Genomic DNA, 17,436 nt, shown 5'->3' with positions numbered 1-17,436 from the left:
TATTAGAGATTCAGGACTGTTTTTTCTATCACTTCACTGCCTCTTGCAGTGATTTGAAGTTAAATCCAGGTGCTATGAGAATTCACCTGATTTTTGGTTCTGAATGAAGGTGTTTTATTCTGTGTAGATAGTTGTTAACTTTGTGTCCTTGCAGAGGAGCTTTCTATTCCACTACCTTGCTCCATCCCTGTCTGGAAAGTTTTCTTAAATGATAAAGTCCAAGACAAATTTAATTAAAAAACATTTTTAATTGTCCAATTCATGCATTTTTGGTATCTCCCTTGCCTGTTTTCATTTTTTCATAATGCTTTAAAGAACAGTTATTTAGATCCATTTCACTTTGATGCCCTTTTTTAGCAATGCATATTCTCCTATTATTATTAATAATTTTGCCTTCCTATTTGTGATTGTTCTTTTCCTTCTGTTTCTTTTCCTGTATCTTTTATCATATTCTATTCTAGTCTTGCCATCTTGTCCTCAGTTTCTGTGTCTGCCTATATCTGCTTGATTTTATTGACTTTAAATTAAATTTTAAATTGCACACTGAAATACTTGTTTAGGACTCTCTATGCTGTTATTCTTAATATTGTTATGATGACTATGCTTCCTATGCACTTTAGCTTTACTTATTGTTTCTCATGTCATCTTTCATCCCATGATTGTCCTTTTTTGATTCCATATTTCTGAAGGAAGCAATTCATTTTCTGAAGCCATTATTTTTACCAAGTTTATTGAATGAAAGGCTAGATCTGTGCCTCATATTAACAGACATGTTTCCTAAAAATCAAGACATTCCACGTGGCTACTTTTGTCTTTTGTGAGTAACCAGTAGATGGAAACAGGTAGAAGATTGAAGGACTAATCATAAACTCTTATTTCTTCATTTCTTTTGACATCCTTTCCACAATGGTCAACATTTTTGGAAGACTGTGTGTTATTATTCTCATTAACTTTATTGTTTTGGCATGGTTTCCATTAGACAATAAAGAAAAGGCTCTTTTATATGTCCAACTTCAAATTAGAAGTTCACAAGAATCATTTACAAGTGTGGGGAATATTATCTTGTATTCTTATAAATATTCTGTTCTTACAACTAGGCCACAGATTTTGCAATATAAGAAACCAGATTTTGCAATATAAGAAACAAGATTTTGCTGTTGTGGCAATCTAAATTTTCTGAGTATCTTGCCTAAAAGAAGGAGGGGCACTATCTCACTGTCCTATCGGTAGGAGAAAATGTGATATCAGGTAAACATACTTGCTTGTATTTTAAAATAATTTCTCACACGGTCTGCAATTCCTTTTCTATTTTTTTTCTTCAACTTTTAAATTCCAGGGTACACGGGCAGGATGTGCAGGTTTGTTACATAGGCAAACCTGTGCCATTGTGGTTTGCTGTACAAATCAACTCATCACCCAGGTATGAAGCCCAGCATTTATTAGCTATTCTTCCTGATGCTCTCCCTCCCCCAGCCCCCATACTACTACTTTTCCAAGAAGTGATGAGCAAGATAGCTGAGGAGAAGCTGTGTATCTAGGCCTGAGCTTAGGCATAAAGAATACCAGATTGGCTGCTGACATTTTAACATCTGTTGATATCACAAGAACACCAACAAAAAAATCAGAGACTTAAAATATTGTAGTAAAGGCCTGAGGAAATGATGCATTATTCTTTATCTTTTGTTGATATATCTTCTTAACTTTCCTTTTGGTTGAGATCCAAGGCGAGTTTTATGGCCACACATACCAATTTACCCGAGAAAATAGCTATCTGAATGCATCATACTAGGCAATCAAAATGGAAGGCTTTGCTGTGCATGCATTTGGGGGTGTGTGTAAGCCGATCCTTTGAAATGGGCCTTGACGGATACTCTCACAGGCTCTAAAGAACACACTGATGGATAAGATGTGGGTGGAGAAGGAAAATTGGAGAATGATGCCTAGATTTCTTGTTTGAACAGTGGAGTGGATAGTTATATCTTTTAGTGAAATAAAAAATACAGAAGTGGCAGTGGGTCTGAGAGTATAAAAAATGAGTACAGTTTTGAACAAGGTAAATATCAGGTGTCTGAGGGATATCATGGTGATGTCCAGTAGGCAGTTGGATATATGGTCAAGGGCTCAGGAGGGGGTTGTGGGCTGGAAAAGAGATTTGGAAGTCATCAACATTATGTCAAGGGCTTGTCAAATAGAAAATCAAGCAAAGGCCCCAAGATTCATTCTGTATCAAAGACACCAAATAAAATATCAGGAAATTCTTTCTGCAAACTGTGCATTTCTCTCTAAGGAAGGACATTCTAATAGTGGGAAACTTTAAGGTTTTAAAATCCATTGCAGTCCCCTTGTGAGGTGTAGCTTTTAATAAGTGATAATATTATCTCTGTGCCTGTAACATAAAAATCTATGTTTAACCAAGTAAAGTCATAATGCAGATAGTAAAGAGAAACCAGTACACAATATTTTAACTTAATGAAACCAGCTTAAGTATTTCATCCTGGTCTCCGTAACTATTGACATAACCTTTAAAGAAAGGAAGTTATGAGAAAAAGTGGGAAAAGGAAGACTTGAAATTTGTGTATAAATTTGTGTGTTTTATTGTAATAAAATATAAATAACATAAAATTTACCTTTTAACCATCTTAATTTGTACATTTAGTGGTTAAGTATATTCTTAACGTTGTGCAACTATCACCATTATGAGAAATTACTGCTAAATGGGTAGAGAGATATTCCATTTGGCCTCCCCACCAAAGAAAAGTTCTGAAACTAGATAGTGGTATATGTATTTTAGGTAAAGTTTTATTTTAACAAGAAGCAAGGTAAAGTAAAAATTTATGGCCTTCAGAATGGAGAAGTTTGAGATAGAATCCTTCTCTTTCAAGACTGGGATCTGCCCCTGTCTGAGGCATCTCTCGAGGCTTCATTTTATCTTCTATAAAAGGGAATAATAGTATCAAAAGTATAGGTTTGTTATGATGATAAAATCAAACTGTGTGTATGTATGTGTTTATCACAAAATAGGCATTTAATACATGTCAGTTTATTTCAACCACTGGCCTCTGCCCTTAAAGCCTAAAGGGGAGTTGAGTGTGTTTCTTGATAACTGTACAACAGCCATCCATCCCCTGGCAGTGCCCTGTTCTTCAGAGTTTGGCATCTCACAGGCAAAGAAAAATAGTTGAATCGAAAGAAGCAGTCAAATGAATGGAAAAGGTTTACCATGCCCTAATGGCAGAAAAGCAAGTTCATAGAATATTATGTAAATAAATTTTGAAATGTTGCAAAGAGATTTAGAGGATCTGCAGAATTCCGGGAGAAGTTGCTGAAGTGGTATGGAGTTTAATCATTAAGAGATAATGAGGCTACAGTTGAGAAGTCTAAAGAAGGATTAGATATCTCACTGATGAATTAGGAGAAAAACAAAAGGCAGAGAGGACAGAGAGAGACAGAAACAGAGATTGATTTAGACAGATTTAGGCATGCATGCAGTCTGTTTTTCTAGAGAAAGATGCAACATCATGTTTATCCAAAGCCCAGGGAAATGGGTTAATCAGGATGGGGGCCTGGCTTTTCAATTTCCTGGAAACACAGCTTTAAGAAAGGAGAGGTCTTGGAGATCTTGGGGGCTGAGGGGAGGGCGATGACTGTATCTCCAAGAAACAGAGCGAGAAGAAATGTTACCTACTAATCACAAGAGTGATTTGTTACAATGCTGCCCCTCACTCTTTGGAGCTAAAAGAGTAAATTTTAAATTTGCTAAAAAAAAAAAAAAAAAAAATCAACTTTTCTGGTCATTGTTCATTCATTCATTCACTGATGCATTAATTTATTTAATCAATAATTAAAATTTTAAAATCTATTATATGCAAGATCAAAGATATTCCAAAACTTTTCATTAGTTATTGGGTAATATAAAAAAATAGGAAGGAGGAAAGACAAAATTTTAGCGTGAGAGAAAGGGTCAGACACAAATGTAGGGAACTCAGAAAATTGAATCTGTTTTCAGACATACCTGAATGTGAAGTCAGGAGAAACAAATGAACTTCCCCAAGTGCACAGTTCCGATACAGGTAGATCTGACTTTTAATAAAACGATCAATTATAAAACTTGGCTATATATGTTTTGAGGCTTAACTAATATTTCCTCAAAAACACAATTCCATGAATGGTAGATCATTTCAATATTCTCTCTATAAATACCTCATTAATCCCCTATGTGTCAGGAAACAAAACTATTAGTGGTTCTGCAAGTATGCTGTGCATTTTCCTGTGATGTCGCCAGGGCTCTGGTTTAGAAATACTGCCGTAATTGGGTTACGGTGAAGTTACATTTAACTGTGGAAATTCAAGTAAACAACTCACGGGAAAAGGTTGCAGTGAGCCGAGATCGCGCCATTGCACTCCAGCCCGGGCACCAAGAAGGAAACGGGGGAAGAAAAAAGGTTAAAGAGTGGGGAAGAAAGAGAGAAAAATCTTGAACAGCTAACACTGAGCCCGTGTGACATTTTGCTCAAGGAGATTATGTCCAAGAGTGAGCATGAGATGGGGGCATGAGATTGTAGTACCCCCACTGGTCTCATCCCCAAATATCTATTGTTCATAGAATGAATGGCAGTACTTCTACTGTTAAAAGTGATTTCTCAGTTAAAGATTTAGGGGAAGTTTTTTGAGATGGGAGTGTGAAGGGAATTCTCCAGGGTATGGAAGTCAGAGTCATTGTCCCATCTCCTGGAGCTGCTTTAGTCTTTAAGATTTATCTTTTGGAACTATTGGTTTCTTCCGTAATATAATGGGTTTTCCAATGAAAACACCTCTCTACTTCTCCCTTAAAACTCCCACTTTGCTCCTTGATGACCCAACTTTCCTGATCCTTGTCTCTGGATTCTTAGTACAACTAGGATTCTGATGCAAATCTCTGGGTGGCCCTGCCGTGCTCTCCCCTGTCAGTGACAGCAGCCAGAGGTAGGGCTGTCCTCTTGTTTCTTTTAGGATTTTTTTTTAACCACATAGGTACAAATTGATATTATTTCAGCACTAGAGATTTGATATTATCACTACATCTACAAGATGACTGTGATAGTTATTTAAGGACTAGATAAAGTTTTTAACCCGTAACAAGTACATCTTTTCTATGAGAAAATGCACTCTTCTTCAGGAAATTATCTTCTCTATTAAGTGGCAGAGTCCACTTGTAAAGAATTCTGTATGAAAATAGAATCCAGTTTAATCACTGAATTATTTTGCTCATAATAGCAGAAAAAATCTAGGAACTACAAGCAAAAGTATACCCCCCGTAAATAATACTGAGAGGTCTTTACTTTGGATAAAGTAAAAAGCTTTGGCTTCTGATGGAAGAAAAACATTACATACTACTAGCTCTGATACATGCTTTGTCATTAGTACATACCGCATTTAGGGATCATTGGCTTGCATGAAACAGGAAACCCTGGGAGAAAAGAGGCCCACATATTTCTTTATGTGAACTACTATCTTTATTTGAATTTAAGTTAGGTCAGGCATGGTGACTCACCTGTAATCCCAGCACTTTGGGAGGTTGAGGAAGGCGGATCACCTGATGTCAGGAGTTCAAGACCAGCCTGGCCAACATGGCAAAGCCCCATCTCTACTTAAAAAAAAAAAAAATTAGCTGGGCATAGTGGCTCACGCCAGTAATCCCAGCTACTCAGGAACCTGAGGCATGAGAATTGCTTGAACCCACGTGGAGGTTGCAGTTAGCCGAGATCTTGCCACAGCACTCCTGCTTAGGCAACAGAGTGAGACTCCATAACAACAACAACAGCAACAAAAGAATTTAAGTTGCCATCTACTATAGCATCATTATTTTATGTATTACTGAAGAAAAATAATGCAGTCCAATTCTGACACTGTGCTTTCTTATGTAGAAATTTTATTTTAAATATATGTAGACATAGAGTCCTAATATACATCATGCTCCTCAATTCCATAACTTTCTGAATATACAATATCTTTTGTTTTAAGCCTCAGTCATTGTGTATTCTTTTCAAGGACATTTTAAATGGCAGCTAAGCTTACCACATTTAGTACCAAAGATGTGTGTAATACAAAGTCAAAGTGATGACACTATGAATGGCTATGACCAAATTGCCCACATCAAGCAATAACAACCTACCCCACAAGTAACTTCTGGCCTGCTGCTTGGCTGATGTGGATTGAAATACTCCATCAACTCTAAGGATTATCAGATTTCATCAATTGGTACTATGTAAACATAATGTGCATCGTGGGATTTTTGAAATATACTCATATAATAGAACAAGCTCTCTGCTTTGATTGTGGTGAGCATCTTAAACTTAAAGGTAGTTTTGCTCCAGTCAAATAATGGACAAATACGTGGGACAAGAATTAATGCTGAAGAAATTGATTCCAGCATTTAGAAATGTGTCACCATGACAGAAAAATCATTACCTCCAAGGGATTTGCTGCTTGTACCTGGTAACAGATACCAAGCTTGCCCTTATAGAAAGAATACGGTGATGTGGTGAAATCTTGAGAACTGAGAGGGCAAGCTGTTCCTGGTAACATTGGTGGCTAACACTTGCTTAGGCAGGGTTTGTCACGCATGATTTCTATTAGACTTCATGGCAATCTTTTGAGTTAAGAGCCTTGTTAGCATATCTTATTGATGAGGAGCTGAGAGACAGAAAGGAAAAATAACTTGCCTGATATTCCAAAGCTAGTAAATAGAAACGCAGAATTCAAAAGTAAGCAATCTGATAGCAAAGCTCAAGAGTATTTTCTACTCTTCTGTACTGTCTCCAGGCAAGTTAGCTTGGGCCAGTAGCCATTCTCTTTATGTGCCAGGTGTTCATAAATTAGGCATTTGTGAGTTGGGAAGTTGCTCTGCAACTTTGGCTTTATATCAGAAACCATCACAACTCTCTACTGGCTTTGCTGTGGAATCAATCAATGCAGGTGCACTTGGTATTAGAATGAGAGTGAATTCAAAGCACTCATTTGTTTTCTTTATATGTTTTCTTAGGAAGTTTTGTTTATGGCCTTTTAAAATTATTTTTTAATTATAAAATTAATAGAGCTTATTGCTTTTTATTATTATTATTTTTTTGAGACGAGGTCTTGCTCTGTCGCTTAAGCTGGAGTACAGTGGCATGATCTCAGCTCACTGCAACCTCTGCCTCCTGGGTTCAAGAAATTCTCCTGCCTCAGCCTCCTGAGTAGCTGGAAATACAGGTGTGCACGACCACATCCAGCTAATATTTGTATTTTTAATAGAGACGGGGTTTCAGCATGTTGGCCAGGCTGGTCTCATTGCTAAAATTTTACACAATATAGAAGCATGCAATATAAACACGAGAGATATTCCTTCTCCCCTTCTTTACTATTCCAAGGGTAACTCAATGTTAACACTTTTCTATTTATCTTCTATGATGACTTTTATATTCAAATACATATACATTTTAAGTTTTATTAAAATTATATCAAACTATTTATATTTTTGTGAAACTTGCCTTTCTACTCACCAATATAATATCAAAAGAGAAACTCAGTTGGATCCATTTCAGGTAATAATGGAAATTATTGGTTCATGTATTCCAAGCAAAGATTGAATGATTGAGTGATAAGAAAAGAAGGATGGAGCTGGGCCTTATATCTCCTGGATCCAATACCTTGAACGCTCCTCTCTAGTCTCAGATTCTCACAGACTGTCAGTTTGATTGGTCTCTTTTATTGCAAAGTAGATTACAAGATGAACAATATGGCTACCAACAATTCCCAAGTAGGGCACTGGAGGAAAGCCAGTCATTCTTTCGCAGTTACACTTCAAGAAATCCGAGGTATGACTCAGATTGATTCAACATGTGTTAGGCATTCATCTCTGTGTCAAGCAAGTATATGTAGGAGACTGGAATATCATGACTGGCACACCTTTATTCAGGTACCCTATCCCGGAACATTTAATAGCAGCCTAAGGAACAGTATCATAGCAAATATCCTAGCTTCCACTCAGCATCTACAAATCTGCTCTGCTTAAAGGTTTCTTCTTGGTGTTCATGTATCTGGCTACACCAGGGCATTAAATAATCCTTACAAGACAATAAAGTGTATTGATTACCTTCTGTTTTGTATTTCTTCCTTATATTAATTATCTTGAATGATTCTTCCTCATCTCTGAATCCTGCCTCCAAGGATAACAGCAATAAAAAAGTTAAATAAAGTGCTAATTTATATAATGACCTGTTTATGTATTAAATTTAGAGTTAAGTAAATGGCATCAAGAAGGATGAGTACCAAGGCTTCCCTTCTCCTCATTTCTCGTGGTTTCAATGTATGTGCATTAATTTGCTGCTCAAGTTCCAAGTTGTCCAGGAACATTGACATGTACAGAGATTTGTTTTTATCTGCAAGTAGCTCTTGTTCAGCTCTTTATAGTCAAAGAAATAAAACTAATATGCTTTATTCTCTGTAATTTATTTACATGCTTAACATGTTTTAAAATTCCTTATGTTTCAGATCTTGTTTTAGATATGGAAATGTAGGAATACAGTAGTTTGTGGTTATTTATTTGTGGTTTTGCTTTCCACAGTTTCAGTTAACTGTTCCTCCGTGGTCTGAAATACTAAAAGAAAAATTCCATAAATAAAAAATAGTTTTAAATTGTGTGCCTCTCTGAGTAGCCTGATGAAATCTCATGCCCTGCCACTTCTTTTCACAAGGGAGGTGAAGTGTGAATCATCTCTTTTCCAAGCGTATCCATGCTGTATACACACTATCTGTTCCTTAGTCAGTTAGTCCACCTGTCTGTTATTAGATAGATCACAAGAAGAAAAGGGGCAAGTGAGGTACAGTAAGATATTCTGAGAGAATGAGAGCGAAAAACCAAATTCACACAATTTCATTACAGTATACATTTAAAATTTGCCTATTTTATTATTAGTTTTTTAAATCTCTTAGTATGCTTAATTTACAAATCAAAGTTTATTGTAGGAATGTGTGTACACCTACAATATAAGAATAAAGTTAGTACATAGAGTTCAGTACTGTCTACAATTGCAGGCATCCACTGAGGTTCTCGGAATGTATGTTCCACTGATAAGCGGGGACTACTGTTCATATAAAAATGAGCCATTTGTCCTAGGAGCTCCTAAGCTAGTTGAAGAGACCAAGATGCAAACAAGTTAACAGGGCATGATGATGTTACAGCAGAGGCATATGCAAAGCTTGGTGGGGCCACAAAACAGATAATGTTCCTCCAGGTTTGAGGGAAGTCTTCTAGTATGTTTTTCTAATAGTAAAAATATGTTATTTGTGGTCAGAGAATGTTTTTCCTTGAGGTCTTTTAATGCTGTTAAGAAAAATTAGCTAATGTGACCCTCCAGGATCTGGCTCTCCACTTCAATTCCCATGCTCTGCTTCCTACACTCTAGCTATATTAGTCTTCACTCAGTGCACTAATAATTCACTGCTTTTACACTGCATGTTGGCATTGCCGGAAAAGCTTCTTCTGTGCCTTACATTCTTTACTTAATATCTCCACCTCTATATCTATCTATCTATCTATCTATCTATCTATCTATCTATCTACCTATCTATCTATCTAATAGTTACATTAGTACTTAGAAGTTCTTCCTCAAGAACTTCAGTCTACACAAATAAGTCAATTCACCTTTTTTTGGTAACATCTATCATGTAATTAGATGAATTATTTGTCCAAAAAAGTCTCTTTATCACCAAGTCACCAAGTCAAAAGCTCTTTGATAGGAAGACAATGATATTTCACTTACCACAGTATAACCTCTGTCAATTACGATGTCTAAGACATAGTCAAAACTCAAAATACAGTAAAAGTTAAAAAATTATGAATAAATGAGCTTGGTAATATGAGGCAGATGAAATAGGAAAATATTTTGGGGGGAATAGAGGATATCATATTCAATGTCTTGAATAAACAAAAATTATTCCATGTTCAAGAGATTGTATGTAATTTGGCATGTCTTAAATTTAGAGTGTCAAAGTAGAACCAAGGGAAGATATGGCTAGGGAGGGGTTTATCATCAAGATTCTTGAATGACAAACCAAAGAGCTTGCAATATTTTTTCTGTTGACAGAGGATAACTACTGAAGGATTTTAAAGAGAAGTGGTATAAACTTATTTGGGCTTACAAAATAACACCATTACCAAAACATAAAGAAATTTCAGGAAATAGAAGACATTTGAAGCCTAGTAAAATGACCTGTGTAGTTGAGGCAGACTCTAAGTACTTGAATATTCATGTAGATAGGAGGAATGTATATAATGTTAAGAAATGGTAAGACTCTCTATTTTCTGATTTGAATGCCTTACAGCCTGATTACTTTAAAAATAGAGTAGAGATTATCACTCTAAAGTTAAGTATATGGATCATTTCTCCACTATATGAAAGAATGTATTATTGTATCTTTAATTTGCATGAGAAACTTGGAGCCACAAGACTTTATATTAAAATATACTTGTGGAATTGACTTCTCAGGACAGTACCAGGATTTCTGCTGACCCATTCCCCAGAAAAAACTAGCAGAATTTTTTTTTTTAAATAGCAATGTAAAGCCTTTAGACATGGTGCAAGAACAAACAGCAAATGAAGAATCATATATTAAAGAAAACATTTTAAGTTTAATAAGAAAAGTAAAATCCGTAGTAATTGAAACAAGACTCTTTCCTTCCTCCCAGCTCAATGAGATGGAGATTACATTCTAGGAACTTTAGCCAAGAACACAGAATACTCTCTGTCCCAAGCTCCCAATCAGACTTTCTTCTTATGAGGAGCAGAATGTCAGTATTTTTCATCCTTCTCTCAGTTATCTGTTTCTGAGGCTAAATCTGAGTGAGTGCAGTTAAGAAGTGGGGGCTCCTATGTTTATTGTGGCACTATTCACAATAGCAAAGGCTTGGAATCAACCCCAATGTCTATCAGTGACAGACTGGATTAAGAAAATGTGGCACATATACACCATGGAATACTATGCAGCCATAAAAAAGGATGAGTTTGTGTCCTTTGTAGGGACATGGATGCAGCTGGAAACCATCATTCTCAGCAAACTATCGCAAGAACAGAAAACCAAACACCGCATGTTCTCACTCATAGGTGGGAACTGAACAATGAGATCACTTGGACTCGGGAAGGGGAACATCACACACCAGGGCCTATCATGGGGAGGGGGTAGGGGGGAGGGATTACATTGGGAATTATACCTGATGTAAATGACGAGTTGATGGGTGCTGACGAGTTACTGGGTGCAGCACACCAACATGGCACAACTATATATATGTAACAAACCTGCACTTTATGCANATGCAGCCATAAAAAAGGATGAGTTTGTGTCCTTTGTAGGGACATGGATGCAGCTGGAAACCATCATTCTCAGCAAACTATCGCAAGAACAGAAAACCAAACACCGCATGTTCTCACTCATAGGTGGGAACTGAACAATGAGATCACTTGGACTCGGGAAGGGGAACATCACACACCAGGGCCTATCATGGGGTGGTGGAAGGGCCGAGGGATTACATTGGGAATTATACCTGATGTAAATGACGAGTTGATGGGTGCTGACGAGTTACTGGGTGCAGCACACCAACATGGCACAACTATATATATGTAACAAACCTGCACTTTATGCACATGTACCCCAGAACTTAAAGTATAATAACAATAATAAAAAAAGAAGTGGGGGCTCCCTTCTTCCACCAGCTTTTTGCCTTGTGAAATGGAGTCTGCATCTTGAATGCAGGATGCTGAGATATAGGAGCCCTGATCACTCTTGATATAGTATGTGAGGTGATGGTTCCATGCTATCAGAGGCAAGTCAAGAAGACCTCAGGCAGCTGCGACCCCATTCCTGCCCAAACTCTCAGGTTCTAGAGTAGGGGCATCAGAGAAAAGTTGGCCATTGTCCCTACACTAACTTTAGAGTTTTGGCCAGAAACTTTGATATGGAGTTGGGGAGAGAATAGGACCTTAAAACAGAAAGCTCCGAATCTCTTTCTCAATAACTGACTTCATTTGCAATAGAGTGTCGAAAAGGGCCCTCTCCAAGAGAAGTTCGTCGGTGAAAAGACAATATTCCTTTATTCACCACAGTATATCCCATAGAGGCTGTAGAAAAAGGCAACTGAGGTGAGAGTCAAGATACAGGCTAAACTGTGGACTGGCTAGTTTTAAAGAGAATACTGGAGAATAATATGACTGGGAAGAATCTTTCTGAGGTCAGAAAAAATACCAACCGTTGACCTCAGAACATACTCCTTCAAAGGGACCTTAATTTGATGGGATTAGTTTGCAGAGGGATTTACGTTCCAGAGCAGTTTTGAAAACAACAGTAGGAATGATTTGACAATTGGTTGGACTTTAACAATCAGGTGTGGTCGGGGAAAAAGAGGAATAGAGCCTTACCAAAATTTCAGGGTAAACGTGAATATATCTGAAGATACGCTTCCTTGAGGAGCAATGCAGAGAGCTTAGTACTATAGGAGGGAGGAAACCCGACCCACAAAGCAGGAAAGAAGCAGGTAACAAATTGCCTGCAAGAGCTACCAGATGTTGATATTATCAGTAAAAGACTAAACATGTTCACAGGTCTAAGGAAAACCATGATTGAAAAAGTAAAGTGACATCTGGTGGCAATGTTCCACCAAATAGAAAATGTCAATAAAGAGAAACTATAAAAAAAATACTGAAATGGAAATTCAGAAGTTGGAAAGAACAGTAGCTGAAATAATAATCTCCTTTGAGGGGCTCAGATTTTAACTAGTAGAAGAAATAAGCAAGCATAAATGTATATGATACAGATTATGTAAGCAGAATAACAGAGACAAAAAAAAATTGAAGAAAAATGAAGAGTGCCTTAGAGAAATGTGGGAGACCACTAAGCACACCAGCATACACATGACAGGCCCTCTAGAAGGAAAGGAGAGAAAGGAGTAACACATATTTTTTTAAAATGATGAAAAACTCACCAAATTTATTAAAAAATAACCTACACATCCAGGAAGCTCAAAAAACTACAAGAAGAATAAATGCAAATAAATTCATTAACAGACACATCATAGTAAATGTTAAAAGTCAAACATAAGGAGAGAATCATTGAAAGAAACAAGATAAAAATATTCATTACATATGAGAGAATAACAATAATATTTATAGCTAATTTATTAGCAAAAGTAATAGAGGCAAGAGGTTATGGGGTAACATATTGAAAATGCTCACAGAAAACCTTGTCAGCCAAGAGAAGTCTTGTCCAGCAAAGTTTTCTTTAAAAATTGAAGGAAAAAAAAACTTTCCCAGACAAATACAGAGAATTTGCAGCTAGCACCAGTGAAGGTGATTACATAATTACAAAGGACAATATAAATGCACACATTTTCTCCATTCTTCTAACTTATTTAAAAAGTAATAAAATAATATGTATATAATGTATATTTGGAAATATAATATGTAGAAATGTAATGTGTATGTAATATATTTGCCAAAAATAGCACAGAGTGATGTGGGAGCAAAGCTGTAATGCGATAAATAAATAAGTACAGATGGCAAAGGAAAATTATAGCAATGTATATTTGGGTTTGTAACAGTGAATAGAATATGTATAATAATAATAATACCACTGAAAGAGCAGAGGTAAAGAATAATAAAATAAAGGAGTAATGCTTCCATACATTACTGAAATTAAGCTAGTATAAACCTGAAGCTGATTCTGATAGGTTAAGCTGTATATATTAAATCCTAGGCCAACAACTAAAAATTAACTCAACATATATGCTGAATAATTATTAAAGAAATCAATAGGTTTCATTAGAAGATACTTATTTAATGTAAAAAGAGCAGTAGAAGAGGAATAAAGGAACAAAAAAGACAGAAAACAAAAAGCAAAATGGCACTTGTAAATCCCATTTACCAATAAAGGCAGAGATTGTCAGAATGGATTAAAAAATATGCTCTCACTGTATTCTGTTCATAAGAGACACGTTTTATATTCAAAGGTACAAATAGATTGAAAGGAAAATAATAGAAAAGATACATCATGCAAAATCAGTCACAAGAAAACTATAGTAGCTGCACTGATAATCAGAAAAAATAGACTTTAAAAATTTTTAAAGTTATTGGAGATTAAAGATACATTTTATAATGATAAAATGTTCAATTCAGCTGGGCGCGGTGGCTCACACCTGTAATCCCAGCACTTTTGGGAGACTGAGGCGGGTGGATCACCTGACGTCTGGAGTTCCAGACCAGCTTGACCAACACGGAGAAACCCTACCTCTGCTAAAAATACAAAATTAGCCGGGCGTGGTGGAGCATGCCTGTAATCCCAGCTACTTGGAGGCTGAGGCAGAAGAATCGCTTGAACCCGGGAGGCAGAGGTTGCAGTGACCTGAGATCTGGCCATTGCACTCCAGCCTGGGTAACAAGAGCGAAACTCTGTCTTTAAAAAAAAAAAAAAAAAAAAAAAAGTTCAATTCATCTCACGCCTGTAATATCAGCACTTTGGGAGGTTGAGGCGGGCAGATCACAAGGTCAAGAGAATGAGACCTTCCTGGCCAACATGGTGAAACCCAGTCTCTACTAAAAATACGAAAATTAGCTGGGCATGTTAGTGGGCGCCTGTAGTCCCAGCTATCTGGGAGGCTGAGGCAGGAGAATCTCTTGAACCCAGGAAGCGGAGGTTGCAGTGAGCGGAGATCACGCCACTGCACTCCAGCCTGGACAGAGACTCTGTTAAAAAAAAAAAAAAAAAAAAAGGTATAGGTAACAGTTATAACCACATATGCACCTAATAACAGTTTAACAAAATATATGAAGGAAAACTGACAAACGAAAAGACAAATAAAATTCAAGAATAATAATTGGAGCCTTCAAAAGTCCACCATTAATAATTGGTAGAACAAGTAAACAGATGTTTAATGTAGAAATAGAAGGTTAGCACAACCCTATAAACCAACTAGACCTTACGGATATCTACAGAAACTTTTATTAAATAACAGCAGGATATACATTTTTTCTTAAATGCACATGGAATATTAAGTAAGCCTCAATAAGCTGGAAATGATAGAAAAAATACAGTGTATTCTCGAACTACAATAAAACAGCACTAGAAATTGATAACATGAAAACATTTGGGAAATCCGCAGATTTTTAAATTAAATAACACACTTCTAAATAGTCAATGAGCCAAAGAAGAAATAAAAGGCAAATCAGAACTACTTTGAGATTGATAAAAATGAGGAGCGACCATACCAAAAATTATAGGATGCAGATAAAGCAGTAGAGGAAAATGTAGAGCTTTATAACAGCAGAAAAAAGAAAATACAAAACTTAAAGCCAGCAGAAAGTAAGAAATAATAAATTTAGAGTGAAAATAAATCAAATAGAGAATACAAAAATAGAGAAAATCAATAGAACTGAAAGCTGTTATTTGAAAAGCTCAACAAAATTGACAAAAAGAAAAAAGAGAAAAGATTCAAATTATTAGAATACAAAATGAAATGTGTCATTACTACTGATCTTACAAAAATAAAAAGATTCATAAGCTAAAACTATGACCAATTGTATGTCAATAAATTAGATGGTAGAGAAAATTGACAAAATCCTAAAAAGACCTAAACTATCATAACTGACTAAAAAAGAAAAAAAACTGAAAAAACTTTAACAAATGAAGAGATTACATTAGTAATCCAAAACACATACACACATACATCCCCCCAACACACACACAACACACGCAAAGAACAGCCTGCATAGATGGCTTCACTATTGAATTTTACCAAACCTTTAAACAATTAATGCCAATCTTCATAAACTCTTCTAAAAACATAGAATAGAAGAAAACACATTTCAATTGGTTGAAACTTTCTACCTTTCAACCATGTTAAGAGTCCAGTATTTCACTGTTACCAAAACCAGAGAGAAATATTACAAGAATAAAATATCGCACAATAAAGTGTCTTTTATAAAAGACATTTTGTTGTAAAAGACATTTTATTGTAAATAAATCATTTAAAAAACCCTGCAATTATCTCTATTCACAGATGACATGATCTTGTATATAGAAAACCCTTGAGGATCTGCTACAAAACTGTTAAGGCTAACCAAAAAGTTCATCAAGTTTGTAAGATAACGAGAACAATGTACAAAAATTTATTGTATTTATATACACTTGCAATGAACAATCTAAATTGAAATTAAGAAAACAAGCCCATTTACAATAACATTTGAAAGAATAATAATACATGGAATTAAATGTAATAAAAGAAGTACAAACCTGTTTTGAACACTACAACACAGTTGTAAGACCAATTAAATAAGACCTAAATAAACAGAAAATTATCCCATGTTCATGGATCAGATTTAATATTATTAAGATGGCATACCCCCAAACTTCTTACAAAGAAAAGGCAAGTAAAATAGTGTGATACTGACACAGAAACAAACATATAGTTTAATAAAATAAAATGGAGAGTCTAGAAATAAACTCATGTTTCTATGATCAACTGATCTTTTTGTCAATGCAGGGTGGGGTGGGAAATTTTTTCCACAAAGGACACTAGGGCAACTGCATGGCCATATGCAAAAGAATGAAGTTGGATCCTTACCTCACATCCTTGATAAATATTAGCCTAAAATGCAACAAGAATCTATATGTGTCAGTGAAAACTATTTAATGTGCAGAAGAAAACATAGGGATAAACATTCATGACTTTGTATTTGGCAAATATTCTTACATATGACACTAAATCACACGCAAAAAATGTTTAATTAGACTTTAGCAAAATTAAACTCATTTGGGTTTCAAAGGACACTATGAAAAAGTGAAAACACAAACCACAGAATGGGAAAAAGTATTTACAAATTATTTACAAATTTATAAAAGTATTACAAATCATCAAGAAACTTGTATTCAGAATATGTAAAGTACACTTACAATTGAATAATACGAAGACAGATAACCCAATTGTAAGTGAGCAAAGGATCTGAATAGACATTGATTTCAAGAAAGAGATAAAAATGGCCAACAAGCACATGAAAAGATGTTTGACATCATTTGTCATCAGAGAAATACAAATCAAAGCATGATGAGCTATCACTTCACCTTCACGAGGATCAATAAGCCAGACAATAACGAACACTGATGAAAATATGGAGAAATAAGAACTCTCTTCATGCGATATGACTCAGTAATTCTGTTCCTAAGCATACATCAGAGAGAAATCAAAACATGCTCAAGCAGAAATTGTACTAGAATGTTTACAGCAGTGTTATTTATAATATCAAAAAGGTGGAAACAACTCAAATGGCCACCAATAATGGATGGATTAATAAAATATGGGGTCTAGTAATAAAGTATTTGCCTTGGCTGATGTCCAAAATGTTTTTCCTAGATTTTCTTCTATATTTTTGGTAG

The sequence above is a fragment of the Rhinopithecus bieti genome, unplaced genomic scaffold (genome assembly GCF_001698545.2).
Source record: "Rhinopithecus bieti isolate Rb0 unplaced genomic scaffold, ASM169854v2 scaffold_12689, whole genome shotgun sequence".
NCBI lineage: Eukaryota > Metazoa > Chordata > Mammalia > Primates > Cercopithecidae > Rhinopithecus > Rhinopithecus bieti.
The sequence above is the reverse complement of the archived record's forward strand: the minus strand, read 5'-3'. Positions refer to the sequence as shown.